Source organism: Pongo pygmaeus, chromosome 14, assembly GCF_028885625.2.
Source record: "Pongo pygmaeus isolate AG05252 chromosome 14, NHGRI_mPonPyg2-v2.0_pri, whole genome shotgun sequence".
Lineage (NCBI taxonomy): Eukaryota > Metazoa > Chordata > Mammalia > Primates > Hominidae > Pongo > Pongo pygmaeus.
Window position 1 is genome coordinate 103582872 of NC_072387.2, and position 17703 is coordinate 103600574.

General features: G+C 37.1%; 1 protein-coding gene and 1 long non-coding RNA gene across 2 annotated transcripts in view; one reads left to right on the plus strand and one right to left on the minus strand.

The window, feature by feature from the left end:
* Positions 1 to 17703, plus strand: part of GPC6 (glypican 6) — a 1194386-nt gene that overhangs the window by 531928 nt on the left and 644755 nt on the right. The window lies entirely within an intron of this gene.
* Positions 4298 to 15436, minus strand: LOC129011173 (uncharacterized). Its single transcript, XR_008493261.2, has 3 exons — positions 15072 to 15436; positions 9012 to 10047; positions 4298 to 8234 (listed from the first exon to the last, which is right to left on the minus strand). It is a non-coding gene; the product is annotated as an uncharacterized LOC129011173 (long non-coding RNA).

The following is a 17703-nucleotide window of genomic DNA, read 5'->3' on the forward strand; positions in this document are numbered from 1 at the left end:
GACTCAAGTGATCCTCCTACCTCAGCTAGGACTACAGGCATGCACCACCACACTGGGCTAATTTTTTAAAATTATTGTTTGTGGAGACAGGGTATTGCTATGTTGCACAGGCTGCTATTTTTTATTTTTAATGAGAAGTTAATAATTAGATATATTTATGGGGTACAGTACAATTTTCAATATATGTATATACTGTAGAATAATCAAATAAGCATAATTAACACATTAATCACCTGAAATACTATCTTTTTTTGTGATTAGAACATTTAAAATCCACTCTTTTAGCTTTTTGGAAATATACATTATTATTAACCATAGTTGCCATCTGTCCAACAGAACACCAGAAGTCATTCCTCCCATCTAACTAAAACTTCGTACATTTTGACCAGTGTCTTTCCTTTCTCCGTTGACTCTCCTTTTCCCCTTCCTCCCGTCAGCCTCTGGTAATCACTGTTCTACTCTCAATTTCTGAAAGTTCAATTTTTTAGACCCCACACATAAGTGAGATTCTGTGATATTTGTCTTTCTGTCCCTGGCTTATTTCACATAATGTAAGGTTCACAATGACACATGTTGTCACAAATGACAGAATTTGCTTTAAAAACAGAATGCTATTATCATGGTGGCCAAACAATAAGAAAATTAATATTCTTCCTCTTTGTCTTTAGAAATTAGAAACAGTCTAATGCAGTTCTGAAGTCCTACAGCCTCCAAAGCCAGGAAATTTTGTTGATAGTGTATTTCCTGATGTCTGGTATTGGAAGCGTAATGATCATTCTCTCAGGAATCCCTCGGTCAGAGTTGCAACTGATTATATGAATCAATAAATGCTTCTTGACCTGTGGTCAGTGTAAAAGCAAGGCTCTAGGGATATAAGGTTGTCTGCCCAGAATGGAGCTGTAAGCATGGATACAGAAGATCCTGGAACAACAGGCAGGCAAAGGAGAAAGAAGCTACCGAGAGTTACAAAGCATGCAGTAGAGTGGGATTTATGGACTGGCAGGGAACTTTAAAATAAAAGGTTATGCTTGACTTGGCTGTCACCTTTAAGGAAAGAAAATTAGGTTTTTCAAAAAATATTGTGCAAATTAAAAAATGACCTAACCAGCATTTATGGATAAATCTATACTATTGTTCTAAGTCAGGTTCTGATGTGCTGGTATACAGATAAAATACAGATCAATTTACTCATTGCATGATTGGCGACCATACTAATTGGGATTCCTAACTGTCACCCACCATTTGTGCTATTTCAGAGCAATTCTGCACGTAGGTAATTATAGTAGATTGCCCCCGTGCCAAGAAGGCATTGCATAAATCCTTCAGCTGAGATACGACTGACAAGCCGTGAGTAATAGAGTGCACCTTGGAAAAGATTTATATTTGAGGCCCAGTTAGCTGGAGTGCTTTATACTTTTCATTTCTCAATAACTTAACTGGAACTAAGGCAGTCAGTTATTTCCCAAATTTTCCATTTTCATGATAGGATAATCAATAAAGAGCAACTATTAATTCAGTGTCACTCTGATATACTAGACTAGACAGTTTTACTATGTTATTGATTACTTCTGTAATTTACCACTGGGGGTAGACACTCTGAAGATCATTAGACATAGGTTTCTTCTTAGTGATGCAAGTTCACTTGTGGTAAGCAGAGGTTTTGTTGCCATGATCAGCTGGACTCTTTGATACCCTATGATGCATGGAGCAAAGAGTAGCACAATTTCATCAATCATACATCACATTGCATAGCCTACAATCAAAGGGCAAGGTGGTGAGGTGGCTCTTTCTGTACAGGTGGAGTTCTCAGAATGAAGCCCAGAAGGGCCACTTGCCCCTATCCTCTTATATCATAGGACTCTGGGTAGCCCCCAGCTGTTTCCCTGCACCTACTGTCTCTTGGAGAGGTTTTCTATTACCATCAGGCATCATTCAAGGAGTTCTCAAGAAATAAATTAATCTATGTGATACAAGTTTCAAATATAGTCCTCAAAGACATCCTGGACAACTGTTCTTTCCAAACTCCTATGATTTATCATAGGATATTTCAGACAAGACATCTTCTGATTTCTAAAAAGAAATATCTGTCAGCAGAATTTGTGCACTTTGAGAATTATCTGCTTTCCCCCAATAACATGTTGCTGTGTTAGCATTAACTTGCTGACCCTATGCTTTCTCCCCAAGATTTGAGGTGTTGGAATAATTAGCAAACCCTTCATCTTCTGTATTTATTTATTTTTTTATCTAGGCCATGCTTAACCCTGCAAGACTCTCTCCTTTATCCCATTCCATAAATATCTGCCACACATATTCTATGTGGCTTTCCTTGCATAGAATGTCAGGAAATACTGTCTATACCCTTGTTTTAATAAGTTGTTGTCCTTTCAAACCTTTGCACTTATATCACAGATTGGATCTACTGATTCCTTTTGAATTCCTCAATAGGTACCTTCCTGCCAATCACCTAATCACCTAAAGCCCAACTATCCCACTTTCTTAGAGATACTCCTCTTAATTTAGATACCTAGTCCTAAGCTTCTAAGCCTCTAATATATAGGAGACCTTTTGCTATATATTAGACCCTTTGCTATATATTTTGTAAGATTGGAGGGGTCTGATTTGTTGAGGAGAGGGGAATAAACAGATCAGACTCCTCCAATCCTACAAAATGCTACCTTTCATTATATGCAACAATAAATGGCATTTTTAGGAAGTGATGTGTTTGTAATATTTTGTTATATTTGACCTTGCCATTTTTAATATGCCTTTATAAAAATAATTTCTTATGTGGATTAGTTTTTTAAGTGGACCTTGATAGCTCCAAACATTTTATTTTAAACTTTAGTGTAGTGTTTGGTTCATATCTACTAGGAATAAATTAATTAGTGCCACAGATGGATCACCAAAATTTGAGACTTTTTGGGATATTTTTTGTACTATTTTTTTAAAGAATATGAAAGTTATTTATGAGAAAAAAATAAAGATGTAAACACACACACACACACACACACACACCACACACACTCACAAAGGCCACCTATAACCATATTAATGACATGTCTATGTTAACAAAACCATTGTGTGAAGTTAGAGGCAGAAGGGGTGCATGGTCAAAGCCAAAGTTAAAAGAGCAATAGGAGGAGAAAATATAGTCCTGGAAGACTAGAATTAAGTCATTCAGAAAAAACTAATACAATATTTTTATTTATTTATTTATTTTTTTAGACAGAGTTTCACTCTGTTGCCCAAGCTGGAGTGTAGTGGCGTGATCTCAGCTCACTGCAAGCTCCGCCTCCTGGGTTCAAGTGATTTTGCTGCCTCAGCCTCCTGAGTAGCTGGGACTACAGGCGCGTGCCACCACGTCCAGCTAATTTTTTGTATTTTTAATAGAGACAGGGTTTCACCACGTTAGCCAGGATGGTCTCAATCTCCTGACCTCGTGATCCACCTTCCTCAGCCTCCCAAAGTGCTGGGATTACAGGCATGAGCCACCGGGCCTGCCCACAAGACTTTTTAAACAATTCATAAGCATATGTTTTTATAGGTCCATTTAGATATACCTAGATTCTCTATGTAATTGAAATAAACACATTTTTATAGACCATAGACCATTATCCTTTTATGAAAAAAGATAAATTGTCTGGAAAGACAACTTTCCAGATAAGCTGTCTGGAAAGACAACTTATTTGGTTTAAGTATTAGAAATCTTTGTACTTGTAAATATATGCAACCAGATGTTACAGTTGATAAAGATGCATGAAAAATGGCCAAACATATTATTTAAAGATTTTACTAAGGAAGGTTTAAGGGATATAAATTTCATTTCTCTTCCATTAATATATACTATTTATATTATAAACTTTTTTTAAAAGAATGAGATGAGTTTAACTTACATTTCCACTTCTATGCCTTCTAGAAAATACAATCATATGGAGAAGTCAAAACTTTGTCACATAATTAATATATGCCCCAGGTTACCTGCATTATTCATAGTTCCGGTTAACCTTTTGGATAATTATTGTCCCACTTAACAAACATTCACAGTGGTGAATTATATAGCAGCCTAAAGCTACAGAAATACAGGACAATTAATGAAATCCAAAGGTATCTGATCTGGTTCCAGTGCCGACCTCTTAAAAGTAAAATCATTGCTCTTATTCCTGTTAAGAGAATTTTCACTTCATGGAATGGGCCTGTGCCTCTAAGAATAACATAGAGCTGTTCTCAAGTTGTTTCACTTTTTTTTGAAAGTTAACCTTTTGATATCATGGATAAAAGTTAACATTTGTAAAACTCAAGATGTTAGCCCAAATGCAACCTTGCCTCCTATGTTAGTACAACATTACGTCAATGACAAATGAGCCATAAGTTTCAACTTTACAGTAGGAGTAGATACCTCGACCTTTGAGACCTCACTCAAGTCATACCATGGGTGTTCTGATATTTTGGTGGTGTTTGCAGTCATGTGCAGAGAAAAGGCTATGTTTTAAGTTGTACAGGTCTTAATCAGCCAGGATTTCTGTTCCTATTCAAATATAAACTTTGTAAAAATTTTCAGAAGTTATTCAGCAAAAGAATTAAGAATTCAAATGATGCCCTTTTTTAATGAAATTATAAAATTGAAGGAGATATGCAGATGTCTCCTGAATCCTTGGAAATATGACCAAGTCATAGTGCAGTCATTAATGGATTTTGCATGTGAAAGTTTCAAGTCTGAAACTTTTCCTTTGTTAAGAAGTCCAGTTAATCAACTGCGTTAAATTAAAAGATGAATGAGCTCTAGAGATCTGCTGAATAGCATTGTGCCCATCGTTAACAATACTATATTGTGCATTTAAAATTTTGTTAGGAGGGTGGATAATATGTTAAGTGTTCTTACTATAATTGTATAAAAGGTAAATAAATAAATGAAAATAATATACTGCCAATGGAATTTGAAATAAAAATTTAAAAAGAGTATTGATAGAGTTTTATATTATGTCCAAGGAAAACTATTTTAAGTGGACTTAAATTTGGGAAAGGAAAGGAAGAATGATACAAAGACATACTGTAAGTATTTGTATCGTTATTTATCATTAAATATATTAAGATATTCTCCATAAGCATTATTACCAAAAAAATTCTCTTTTTGGACATCTTGTTGAAACAGTCCTGTAAAATAGTGTTTCATGTGACTGGCTTCATTCTCATGAAACTAAACCACTTATGTTTAACTATCTCCTTAAGCTTAGCTTAAAACCAAGTATATATAATTGTTACTGGTGGCCAAAGAAATCAGTTCATTTTGGGCCACTCATTTTAGTTTTGTGGACATTCCTAATGGATTAAAAAACAAAACACAGTGCTTTAAAATGCACTTAATTTTTTTTTTCCCCGCGGTGGTGGTGATTCTGGGCTTCTGCTGCAGTGCTTTAAGCTAAGCTCCCCAGAACTAGTGTTGATACTGTTTCTTTAACATTAGTCTTCAGTGACATAATTATTTCTTTTTAAATAATCAGTATGCTAAGCATTATAGGACTGGGAAGCTACTGACTGAAAAGAGATGTGCCGTAATGAAGGTACTCCTTTTTTTTAGATAATTTTGGCTGCTTATCAGAGCAGAAGCAGCTGTATTTTAGACTTACTTAGAGTTGCTATTTAATGCACCATGAAAAAGCAACAAGTGCTCCACCAGAAAAATCATGTTTTGTTGAAAGAAGTAAAGCAAAATGAGTTTCAGCTCTATACCACGGAAACTCACAACAGTAGAGGAAAGATCAACTTGAGAGTATATTTTTCGGTGTTCGAAGTCAGTTAAAAAAACAAATTTGTACTTTGAACTTAGTGTCTATTGCCTCAGAGTAAAAATATTTTTAGAATCCTTATCAGTCAGAAAATTCTCTTCTTCAAACAAAATGAACTGGAATTTAGAGCTAAAATAACCCCATTTTAGTTTGTGGAATGGCTGTTGAGCCTTTATTTTTATAAGCAAATGGCAAATGCTTGCTCCAATGTATAGCTGATGCAAATTAAGCACATACTCTATTTCATAAATGAAGGGGGAATTATTGGAAACACTCTTGCACTGATCAGTAAAAACTGATTACCATCAAAGAAGGGCCTGATTACTAACCACCAGCTTAGTGTTTAGCTGTACCATCTGGCTGGCTCAGAGGGGAAAATTTGCTGAGCTTAAAAAATGTTTATTCCGACTTTCAACTCATGCATGTATAGAACACAGATGAGGAAACATCTGATGTCCTTCGGATTCTTGTTGTTAAACAAACGTTAACTCATCTTCAAGCAAAAATTTAGTCGTTTTTCTTTTTTTCCCCTCACTGATTTGGTTTCTTAAGCTATTGAGTTACAAGCACTATGGAAATAAGCATTAAAAAAAAACCTAAGGGTGATTAGAGCCCTTAAAAATATCTGAAGGATAATGTTGACCTCATGTTTTTTCACATACACTTTGATCTAGGTGGAATTTTATTATTTTAATTTAACTCATGTGGCATGGAGGCCACGTTCAAGGCACAGACCTGAGTGCTTACTGGAGACAGATGAACTCAGGACTTGCCTGTGCCTGGCTGCAGCACTTTTGCTCTAACTCATGCCTTGTCTATGGACGGCACTGCTTTTCCCACCCTTTAGTGTTGGTTAATTATTGCCAACCTGTAGAGCAAATGACTGCTTAACAGTCATTTTCCCTGAAAACCCTTCCTTGATTATTCAAGATTAAGTCCTTAGAGTCACAAGTTTACCTATTCCATAGCACATACAGTTGTCATCATGATTTCTTATTCGATTACCAATCTTACCTCCCCAAGCCTGTAAACGTAATTCAGTGACTGCATTTTTATTCACCACTGTATTCCAGGTCCTAAAACTAACCCTGACACATACCGGCCACTCGGTAAATAGGGGTTGAATGAATGAATGAACAAATGGACAGATAAATGAATGAGACACCTTCTCTGACCTCATTTCAGTTTAAATTTACGAACAAGGCATGAGTAAAAGTGTGAGGAGACAAAGCAGAGGAAGGCAAACGCTGAAAGTTATGATCGCGTGCAGTGATGGCCATTAAGATGATCTTCGTACAGGAATTCATACAGGAATTTTTTTAAAGATAAATGCTGGCTTATGCAGGCTCTGAAGACTAATTTTTTATATCCATTTTTAATTAAACTAATGTTGAAAATAGTACACATTTATGGTAAACAGCCTTCAGTCCTCTTTGGGGGTCATTTATTTCCTTGCTCTCTGGGAAGCTTCTTTCATAAAAGGATGCCCTTTTACTAGATCCCAACTGGGAGCTTTATGGGATTATTTTTTTCCTACTTAACAAAAGTGGGATTTAAACTCTAATTTCCAAAAACATAGTGGCTAGCTAGAATTGGATTGATTTAATGTTCTGGGTCAATTTTAGGTGATAAATTAACATTAGCAAAAAAAGAAGTTTCTGAATTCTGTAAATCACATGGGATTTTTCATCGGCTCACTCCCTTACAATCTTTTTCTCAGGGATAAAGTTTTCTAAGTCAATATTTTCCCAAATGCATGCCCTTTTGTCTTCCACTAAATATGGTAGTCTTTGTTTCTTCAATGGCCGTGTGAGAACAGAAGGAAAATTTCTTCTCAGAGAAGACAGAGCAAAGTAATATTCTTGCCAAAAGTTATCACAGTTTAATAGCAAGAAGGAATGTACACATCTCTAAACAAAATGTGCTATGCTTTCTGATGCTGACACCATTTATTTAGTCTTATTAAATAGCTGGTAAAATGATCCAAGTTTCAGAGAAACACAAGCTGCAAGTGGCTGCTGCATGTGACAAAAAAAAAAAAAAAAAAAGAAAGACAGCCCCCAAAAGCAGCAGTGAGAAGATGTGCGCAGAGTCTGGGAGGATCACCTTTCTCCACAGCTTTCCTTTCCAAACCCAGGCACTGCTTTCCTCTTGCACTCCTCTTCTCCTGATATCCATTCATTCACCTTATTTCTACACTCTTACCCCTTCCATATTTTTGATTAACTTTTCTCTTTGTGCTTGCACACTTGCTTTGCTTTGCTTTCAATCTATAGTTATTTTATGGGTGGCTTGGCACTTCAACCAGATGGGAATTAAGTGGAAGGCAGAAGTTGGCGTGCACACACAACCTCTAAATAAATGCAGGTCTGGGAAGGATGATTCATGCTTTACCTGTATTCTTTCAGCTGCAGTCAGTATTTTTCCAATCTTGGTAGGCACCAGCATCACCTGGAAAATTGTTAACAAAACAAGCTTTGACTCTACTCCAGACCTACTGGGGCTTAAATCTCTGTATTTATTTGCCAAGTAGTTCAAAATTTAGTAGTTGGGGGAATGGGATCACCAACCATTATGGTTTGCCAAGGAACGAAGGATTTCCTGAGCTGTGTGCTAAAGCCTGAACACTTCTGAGTAAATTGAGACATTTAGTTACCCTATTTAGGGTTGAAGATCAGGGCCAAAATAGTGCATGCATCTGTCTGCTTTCCATCTTTCGATCCTAATTATTCTAAAAAACCATACAACCCCCACTTTTATGGGTATAAAATAGTTATGTTCTTATCTATTTTTATTTTTGCATATTTTTTAGTTATTGCATGGTTTATTACATATAATGAGAGCAACAATCTCATAACATTGGTTTTAGAATTAAATGAGATAAAATATGTAAAGCACTTAATATAATGCCTGATACTAAGTGTTCAATGAATGTTACATATTATTTCTCTTTAGGTCCAAAGGTATTTATTTTCCTTGGCTTCCTGGAATACTAATCTTTGGTAAAGGAATTTTCTCACTGGTCTCCTAAGCTGGCAGTGGTCTGAGGCATGCCACCATTTCTTTGAGCTGTGATGTGTTATATCATCTTCTTCCAAGACAGGCCCTCTTAGCTAGTGTGCTAACTGGACTTTCTCTCTCTGACTCAAAGGGGCTGTGCCTCAGAAGCTTTGTGGAGGTAGAAAGGCTTCTCCACACTTCCCATGATAGGAGAGGTATTCTACCCACCTTCTTTCTGGATTCTTCTATGGACTCTGATGATTTCTTCCTCAGTAGTATCTATTCCCAGACCCAGCAACTGCTTTTTGAAATTTGCTTGCAGACATCAACTTTGCAACTCTTTATCTAGTTCTCAGCACTTCAACTTAAGGCTAATATTAGACCAAGACCCACTTCCTCTAGAAATAAATCCTTTTCTCCCCCATACTTTCTTGGTCAAATAAGTTTACAGACTTATTTGGCACTTACTTAAGTAGTTTTTTTTTTTTCATCCTTATGATGTTTCTCAATTTGTTGACTGATGAAATCATAAAACATAACGTAACCCTCTAGGTAGCAGAGGATGTGCTTTGTAACATCATTCAGCACTCCTTGTTGCGTTATCCTACAGTCTCAGTAATCCACATTGTCTCACAGATCAAGCCATTTGCTCATTCTGTCTGTTCTGTGCTGAACATATTAATAACACATACACTGAGGGACTGCTGGCATTGCCCCTCCCCAGAATGAGCAAACAAGTCATCTTTAAAAGCAAGTTGTTTCAGCCACTTTGATAGAAATTAAGTCGCATACAAGGTCACAAAGTACATCAGTGAACTAACTGGAAACACAACCCAACAAGGCTGACTCCCAAGCCTGAGCACTTTACTAGATCACGCTTCCTTCCTCGGTGAAAGGCTTCCCACGGCAGGAAGAACCAGAGAGCAAGCCTCTAAATTATACATGACTGTTTGTCTCATTTTCACTCCATGGCTAATTGAAGACACAGGGGAGTGCTGCTGTTTTGGCTTCATCTCTCATCTCATCTCATTGGTCTCACACGTGTCGGGGAGTGCACTCTGCAGGTTAGCTTTATGAAGGGTCGAATGGAATTTGGTGAGCTTTGAGGAGTCCCAGGATTACAAGTTCTGTGTCTTGATTCACAACAAGCTGTGCAGTTCCCTTTTGTTTGTTTCCTCGTTTGCCATTTTAAAATAAAGTAAATACGTTGTTTAAAAAGTCAAGCATAGGAGATCCACAGTTGATAGGAAAGGAATGTGAATCACTAAAGAGAAACCATCAAAATATTTAAATGACCAAATAAGGAACATGAAAATGTTCTACTGCTATAAATTTTAAGCCTGTGGGGAATCAAACTTAGATTAGTTTTAATAACAAAAGTTCAGAGTTCACTGTACCTTGTTCCGCCTACTGAAGATTAGCACTGTGGTGGGAGTGTCCATCCAGGTTGCCAAAACCACAGTTCTGCTTGGTTCAGTGACTCACAAATTATAATTTTTGAAGTGTTTGGAAGAAGAATTTCCGTATCATATCTGACAATATGCTTTTGGCCCATAGCCCTTAATGCATTACCTTTTATGTAGTATAGGCTCAGTGCACTTTTGAGACTTAAGCAACAAAAATATTAATAAAATGTCACTGATGATAAAGAAAAGTAATGGCATCAACTAACATTAGATAACTGTAGGATGATTTATTGCTTCTGTATGCATTTTTTGTTCTTATCTATGAAGATATCAACATTGGTTAGGTTTACAGATGCCTGTGAGAAAACACATCACCCTCTGTCAGGAAGGGTCATTGACTATTAAATTGAACAATAGACCTAAGTGTGCTCACTTGGGTTTGCAACAGCCAAAGCCCTGTGTCTCCTGCTTGGTCACTCCTACCTTGTATTAAATATGGATTTCATGCATTACATGGAGTTTTCAAGGATAGAAAGAAGGATTTCAGTGGGACAATCTCACTTTGGACATCTTGTGATGAGCAGAGAGGCATCATTGAGAGGAAAAGTTTTAAAAACAGGTGCACTTCAGAAATATTAAAAGGTGATATATACACAAGGAAGAGAAACAAGAAAAAAAGAAGTTTGATTAGGAAAGTCCTATAATTTTTTATGTGGAAAGAAATCAAAGGCAAAGCAAATGGAATGATGTTGTCCTGATAAAAGCTGGGGTGTGGAGGAGGAGTAATGAAATTCAGAATGTTGGTCCTGCACAGGGTCTTGCCAGACAAATCCTTCTCCTCGGTCCTCAGATGAAGAGCCCTGTCTCCTGGAGCCTGAGGGCCAAGTGCCCAAATGCACTATCATTCTAAGGAATTGTTCTGGTCAGAATCTGGAGTTTTCAACTCCCTTCTGTGGTCCATTTTTATTACAGATGCTGCTTTGAAGGATGGATAAAGTGCTAGGAAAAGTTGTTGTCATCTAAAAAACCAGAATTCTTTCTACTCAAAGGTCTTGTTCTCTACCATGTTCCTGGTGGGACATTTTCTCTGTAGTTTTTTCCACTATATAGTAGGTTATGACAGGACACTGCTTATCCTCACAAGGAAGGCACTTCTATTGAGAATTTAGCAAAAAGAAAAAAGAAAAATTAGGAGAGAATAAGAAATGGAGATTGTTTAAAGAAAAAGTAAAATGCCACTCTAGTTAGTAATACTGCCACTTAATGACAGAATTAGTAAAAGTCACGAATAAAGCCTGCATGATGGATTCACTTTTTCAGGAACTCTCTTTAATAATACAATGTTATATTCTGAGTAACAACTTGATGTATAAATTAAATAAGTTAACATGAAGGCATATATGTCATAATCTTAGAGATGGTTCATCAATAAGCATCTCAGAGACCCCATTGAGACATATCCTCTTCTGGGCTCTGGAAATTGATGATGAAAAAGACAGGGAATGTCTATTTAGCTTCAGTATGCAGCTGATTTTTTTTTTTTTTGATGTAGCTTACATACCACAAAATCTTTCCAAGTAGATTTAAAATGGTCCATTCCTCATCCTTCTGCCTCACTCAGTCTTATGGTATGTGACTGTAGGAGTTCCTGTGTAGTTTTAAGTTGCCTCTCTGCAAAATTCCTTAGCTAATCAGTACTTGAGCCCATGGTTTCTCACCTACCTTTCACGGGTTCAGTCTATGCCCTTTGATTTGGCAACTCCTTTTCAAAATATTATCTGTGATTTTTATAGCCATCAAACCATTACCAGTCCTGCCTCACCCACTAGGGTCTCTGCTGTTTAGACTCTAATAACAAGCATTGAGTCTTACAAGAGATTGCCATTGGCTATACTGGCATCAGATTCATCAAAAAGGAATGGGGTGGCAGTACAACTTACCAGCAGAGCAACTTAAAATCTTCTTTTCAGGGAGAGATTTTATAGCAGTAAGTAGTGCCCAATAGACCTCATTTTGCCATGCAGCAGACAGTTCAGGTGTAAGAAGACAAGTTGAGATCAGACAGTCAGAAGAGCTGCTTTGGCTTAGATGCCTTATGCCTCCAGTGGAGCCGATACTTCTGACAGATCCATGGGCATAGCTGCCATTGTATATGATACAGGACATGCCAGTTAGAAAAGTCACCACTTTCAGGGACACTCAAAACTATGAAGACTGTTCCAGATATGTATAAACCAATTTGCCAGCCAGGTGTCGTTTTTCCTGTAGGCGCTATTCCCAAGTAACACAGTTGGTATATAGCAGGTGGCCAGGAGAGTAGAACTGGAACATTCAATGGAGGTTAGGTCTTCAAGAAGAGGGAATCATTCACTGGAGCTCAAGTCTTCAAGAAGAGTGTAGTCTTTGCCTACACTCCTGGATTAATGGAAACTTCCATTCTGTTTCACTTCTCCTTAGGGCTATTTTTAAGAGCACTGGAATATTAGGGACCATATCACAAAGTATCTTATATTTTTAACTTGATCAGGAGATAAATTATGCTAATCTATGCACTTTACTTCCAGCTCTCTTTCGTATATTATTTTTACCAAAATCCTAGACACTAATGACACACTTAATGACAGAATTAGTAAAAGTCATGTATAAAGGCTGCATGATGGATTAACTTTCTCAGGAACTCTCTTTAATAATACAATGTTACATTCTGAGTAACATCTTGATGTATGAATTAAATAAGTTAACACGAAGACATACGTGTCATAATCTTAGTTGGAGTTGGTTCATTGGTAAGCATTTCAGAGACCCCAGTGAGACATATCCTGTTCTGGGCTCTGGAAATTGATGATGAAAAAGACAGGGAAAGTGTCTTCTGTAAGGGGCCTGTACTTGATTGGGGGGGACCATCAATTGGTTTAAAAAGCTAGTGATCTAATTTCAGGTACAGTCAAGGATTGAAGCAGACAGGGCATGAGGAGTGGAGCTTCAGGAAAGTCTTCTTTTACCAGAGAGCTCAGCCAAGGCCCCTGGGAGGAGATGCCATCTCAGTGGAGAAACAAAGGGTGAGAAAAGGACATCCATGCAAAGCCAGAGCATTCCAAGAGAAAAAGGAGCAAACACAGATGCCCAGAGATCATAAAGTGCTGCATATATAATAAAACAGTGATAACAACACGGTCTGTACTTATTGCTAATGTTTATTCTCCTTACTGCATGCTAGGCACTGTGTGCTAAGTAGTTAATCCTCATTATCTCATTTTGTTTTTCTTTTTATTGCTTCAAGAGACAGGGTCTTGCTATGTTGCCCAGGCTGAACTTGAACTCCTAGGCTCAAGTGATCCTCCTGCCTCAGCCTCCCGAGTAGCTGGGACCACAGGGGCACACTGCCTCCTGGCTTTCTCATTCATTTTCCAAACTATGTAAAAGACTTTGCAGATGAGGAAACTGAGGCCAAAAGAAGTTCAGTTACAGGCTTAGAGTCATGTAGGTTTTGGGTTTCGTATCTGAGATTTGAGCCCAGGCTCACAGCCTAGAGTCTAAAGCATTCTCCTCAAGCTAAACCTGGAGTTTTCTAAAAGAAAATTGTCATTGCCACCTTCAGGCCTGCTGAGCTTCTGAAAACTAAGTGAAGCTACAAAAGAGATGAGGCTGAGAGTGATCGTGGAGAAACAAAAAGCACGTATATTTGGTCAAGCAAATATTACTTTGCAGTCTATTAGCTACAGTTAAATATTTAACACCTTTGAAAGCTCAGGGTTGATGACATTTTCAAATTGTCAATTTCTGTTTACATTCGGGCAGTCTGCAGCATTACTGTGTTCAAAAACAGTTGGACTAGTCTTACTTTGCCTTAATTGAATGGTTCACTCTTAACACCCAAAGCAGAAGTTGGCGAATGTCATCTAAACAAACCAATTTCAACAGAGTTTTAAAGTTACTTAGAGATACAGTGCTGTCAGAAACTAATTATCTGAAAAGTCACAAAATTCTGCAGCATGACTCATTATTTGCAGACCGTTTTTATAAGAAAATGATTGGCTTTTTAAAATGTAGTGCTGTAGCCAGCAACAATAAACCCCCTTTGCAAAACACATGATTTGGTTTCATTTACTTTTAAAGCTTTTTTTTGTTTGTTTCCATCTTTTTTTCTTTGTTTCTTTCTTTTTTTTTTTTTTTTTTTGGTTTACATTTTTACTAAGCACTAGCCTGGAGAGAAACACCCAAGTATCTGTTCACTGAAAACTACATAAAAATAATACAATCTAGGTAATCTCTCAACGTTGTGCTTTACAAATATAGGGAGTAGAATTTCATTATGTTAATAGCATTATGATAATATAGCAGTAGTAATGATAGTTTACATGTATTCAACCCTTACTATGTGCTGGCACAGTTCTAAACACTTTAACAACAGCTCTGAAATAGACACTAAGAACATCCTCATCTTACAGATGAAACTGCTGAGACTGAAAGTAGTTAAATAACTTCCCCCAAACAGATGGGGGCAAATTGCCAAGTGGCAGAGCTGGGATTTGAACCCAAACTCTCTTTTACCACCTCACTAAATTATCTCCAGAAGAGTGTCCATAGCATCTTCTTTTGAAACCCAGTATCATACTGGGATAATGAACTGATATGATCCGGATCCATCAATACATTTCTCTTAACTATTTTTTCAAGGTATGTTCAGAAAAAAAAGAAAGAAAGAAGGAAAGAGAGAAAGAATATATTTTCTTTTAAAGCCAGCACAAATGTATGCTTCTGCCCTTGGCTTCACTAGAAGAAGTTTGGAAACCTCCATATACTAGGCAATTACTAAATCAAGTATTATGCTTGGGTCTGTATCAACTTTGTAAATGACATAAAACATTTCATCAGGACTTACCTTGTCCCTGTTAAGCCATCAGATCCATCCCATTCCCTGCTGACTGGTTTGCAGGCTTTCAGAAACATCAGATGGCTGTGGCAGTGAGTAGGATTTGGACGATCCTTCCACCAAATAATGACCAACTATTCAGAACAGTTGTGCTAATGTTATGATTAAGCACCCTTGCCCATCGACCAACCTCTGTCTGATTTCCTTATCCACAGAGATATCTCTAATAATAAAGGATGAAACTTAAATCCACATCTGGTTGAGTTCAAATCCAGCAAATTCCTAAAAGGACATACTTCCCGTTCCTCAATCTTCTGACCTCAGTCCTGTTATGTAATTGAGTGTGGCTTCCTGGTTGCTAACCATGCTGTCATAATTGCATAGCCATAGGTAAAAGGATCTCACACAGAGGCTGAAACAGGCGATCAAGCAAGTTTTAATTTAATTTCCCAAGCCCCGTCTCCTGTTTTCTTATGTTCTCCACTTTTCTGTGTTCTTATCTCTTCTATTCCTTCACTTCCTTGTTTTTCCTAACTCTTGTGCTTCCTAGCAACATTAACTAAACCCAGCTAAGCCTTTCCATTTGCCCAGATAACTCTCCTAAACAGAGGAAATCACATCTACCCTTTTTCTCAGGCATTCCAGTGTGCTCTGGCACTACTACTTTTTTGTTGCCAATGAGGTTTTTATTGTTTGCTTAACAAAATTATTTCATTAAGTGAATGGCTTTAGAGATTCATTTGGTTTTATTTTATTACCGGCTTGGGGAAAAGATAGGTTTTGTTAGGAGAATATGCCAAAAAATAGAATCAGTACCTATGTAGACATTATTGTTATGATTTATTTCCCTGTATAGTAATAACATTATTTTATAGGTTTACATGAGTACATTTAATTGCTGTCCTGAGAATTCCAAAGCTAATGTGTACAAGGGTTACTGCTAATGCCTGGTGCATGCTGAATCAGTAAATTCCAGTCATTTGTGTATTTGTACCTACATATATATCTATACATTGTGTCTACGTCTGCATCTGTGTCTATTTGTATATGTATTTCTGAGACCGGCTAAGAGTTCCCTTTCATTAAATTTCTGTTGCCATATTAAAAGCTACTTTCTACTAAAATATATTAAGGGAAAAGCAAGTTATCAAGTCCACCAGACCTTCATTTATAACACCAGAAGAACACTCAGTGTAAGTGAGATCTTGAAAGAGGAGTCAAAGGTGAGCTTTTTCAATGCTGGTAATTAATTCTTGCTTTGCATAGGCTAATTGAGGGCAATCATTGAATACTTGATGTCATTTCATTTCCTAGCTGTCAATGGGATTACAGCCTGCTTTCTCTGCTAAATCTGTTAACCTCTGTGCTTTCTTTTGCTGGTAGAGGGATGTTCAAGATAGAGGGGCAGCAAGAGCTCTGTTCTTTTTTGTGAATGTCAATATTTTTCTTCAAAAGAATGTTGTTCTCCTTGGACAGATTTTTTTCTCTTCCTAATATCTCTGTTAAGGCACAAAAAAAGAAGCAGCAACTTTCTCTTACTGTTGGTACCAAAACGAAAAGAGTGAATCATAAGAGAGATTTCCTGGGTGGTCTGCCTTACTTTATAGACTAACTGGCGCTCAAATACATGCGAATACACTCACTAACTTGTTCAGCAAATAGTTACTGAGTATCTATTAAGTCATAGCATTGTGCTAAGTACTGGGGACAGGTGAGAAAGGAGACATTAACTCTGCCTTTAAGCAGCTGAAAGACTACTTTTGAGGTTGAGGTGACATCAATGCACTTGTTTAGATACGGCCTTCGGCAAAAATGGTAATATTTTAGGTACCCACTTTCACCATTCTTGCACCTGTTGTTCCACCAAGCTTCTATACCAGGTCAAATTATTTATTTCACCATCCTTAATCCATTTAGCTAACTCTCCACCCTATCTCACCTCTCAACCCTACCCAGATAAATCCCATTCCAAGGAAATGGCTTATTTGGCAGTAGTTGAGCCCATACAGCCAAGTCTTTCCCATGGGAAAATATGTGGGAATGTGTGCCTTGAGTTTCTGGGTTGGCTGGATACATTTGTCTTGATGACCAATGAGATTACGGCCATGTTTTGCTTCCATCCAATAACTCAGAGAACTGCAGCCAATCCAAGTAGAACAAATTGTTTTTCTTCTAAAAGATCGTTGAGATAAACATTTCTGGATTATTTATTTGTTTGTTTAGTTTTGCTTAAATACTTGCCAATCTAGATTTTGCTGTATAACTATCCTTTTATATTTTAAAAACATTTTATATTAATCTGCCAAATATAATTTTCTATCACACACTGCTTTTCTTTCCAGTTTATTATTTATATCACTTTCTATGTCTATTTTTGTGTGTTTCTTGAGAGAAAGGACTGAGACTAATATCTTTACAAGCCTCTCAGAACTCAGTATGGTGGCTACCAGTGGAGGAGCTGAATACATTGGACTGAATTCATTGGGCTTTAATCAATGTTAATTACTATTTTTTTGTATAAGAAAAATAATTTACATCCAAAATAGCCTTCTAACATACTTGATGACAATCTAAATCAAGTTTGTTCTTTCAACTCATTCTGGTGTCTTTGTTAAAAATTATGGAATAGTTGTTTATAATT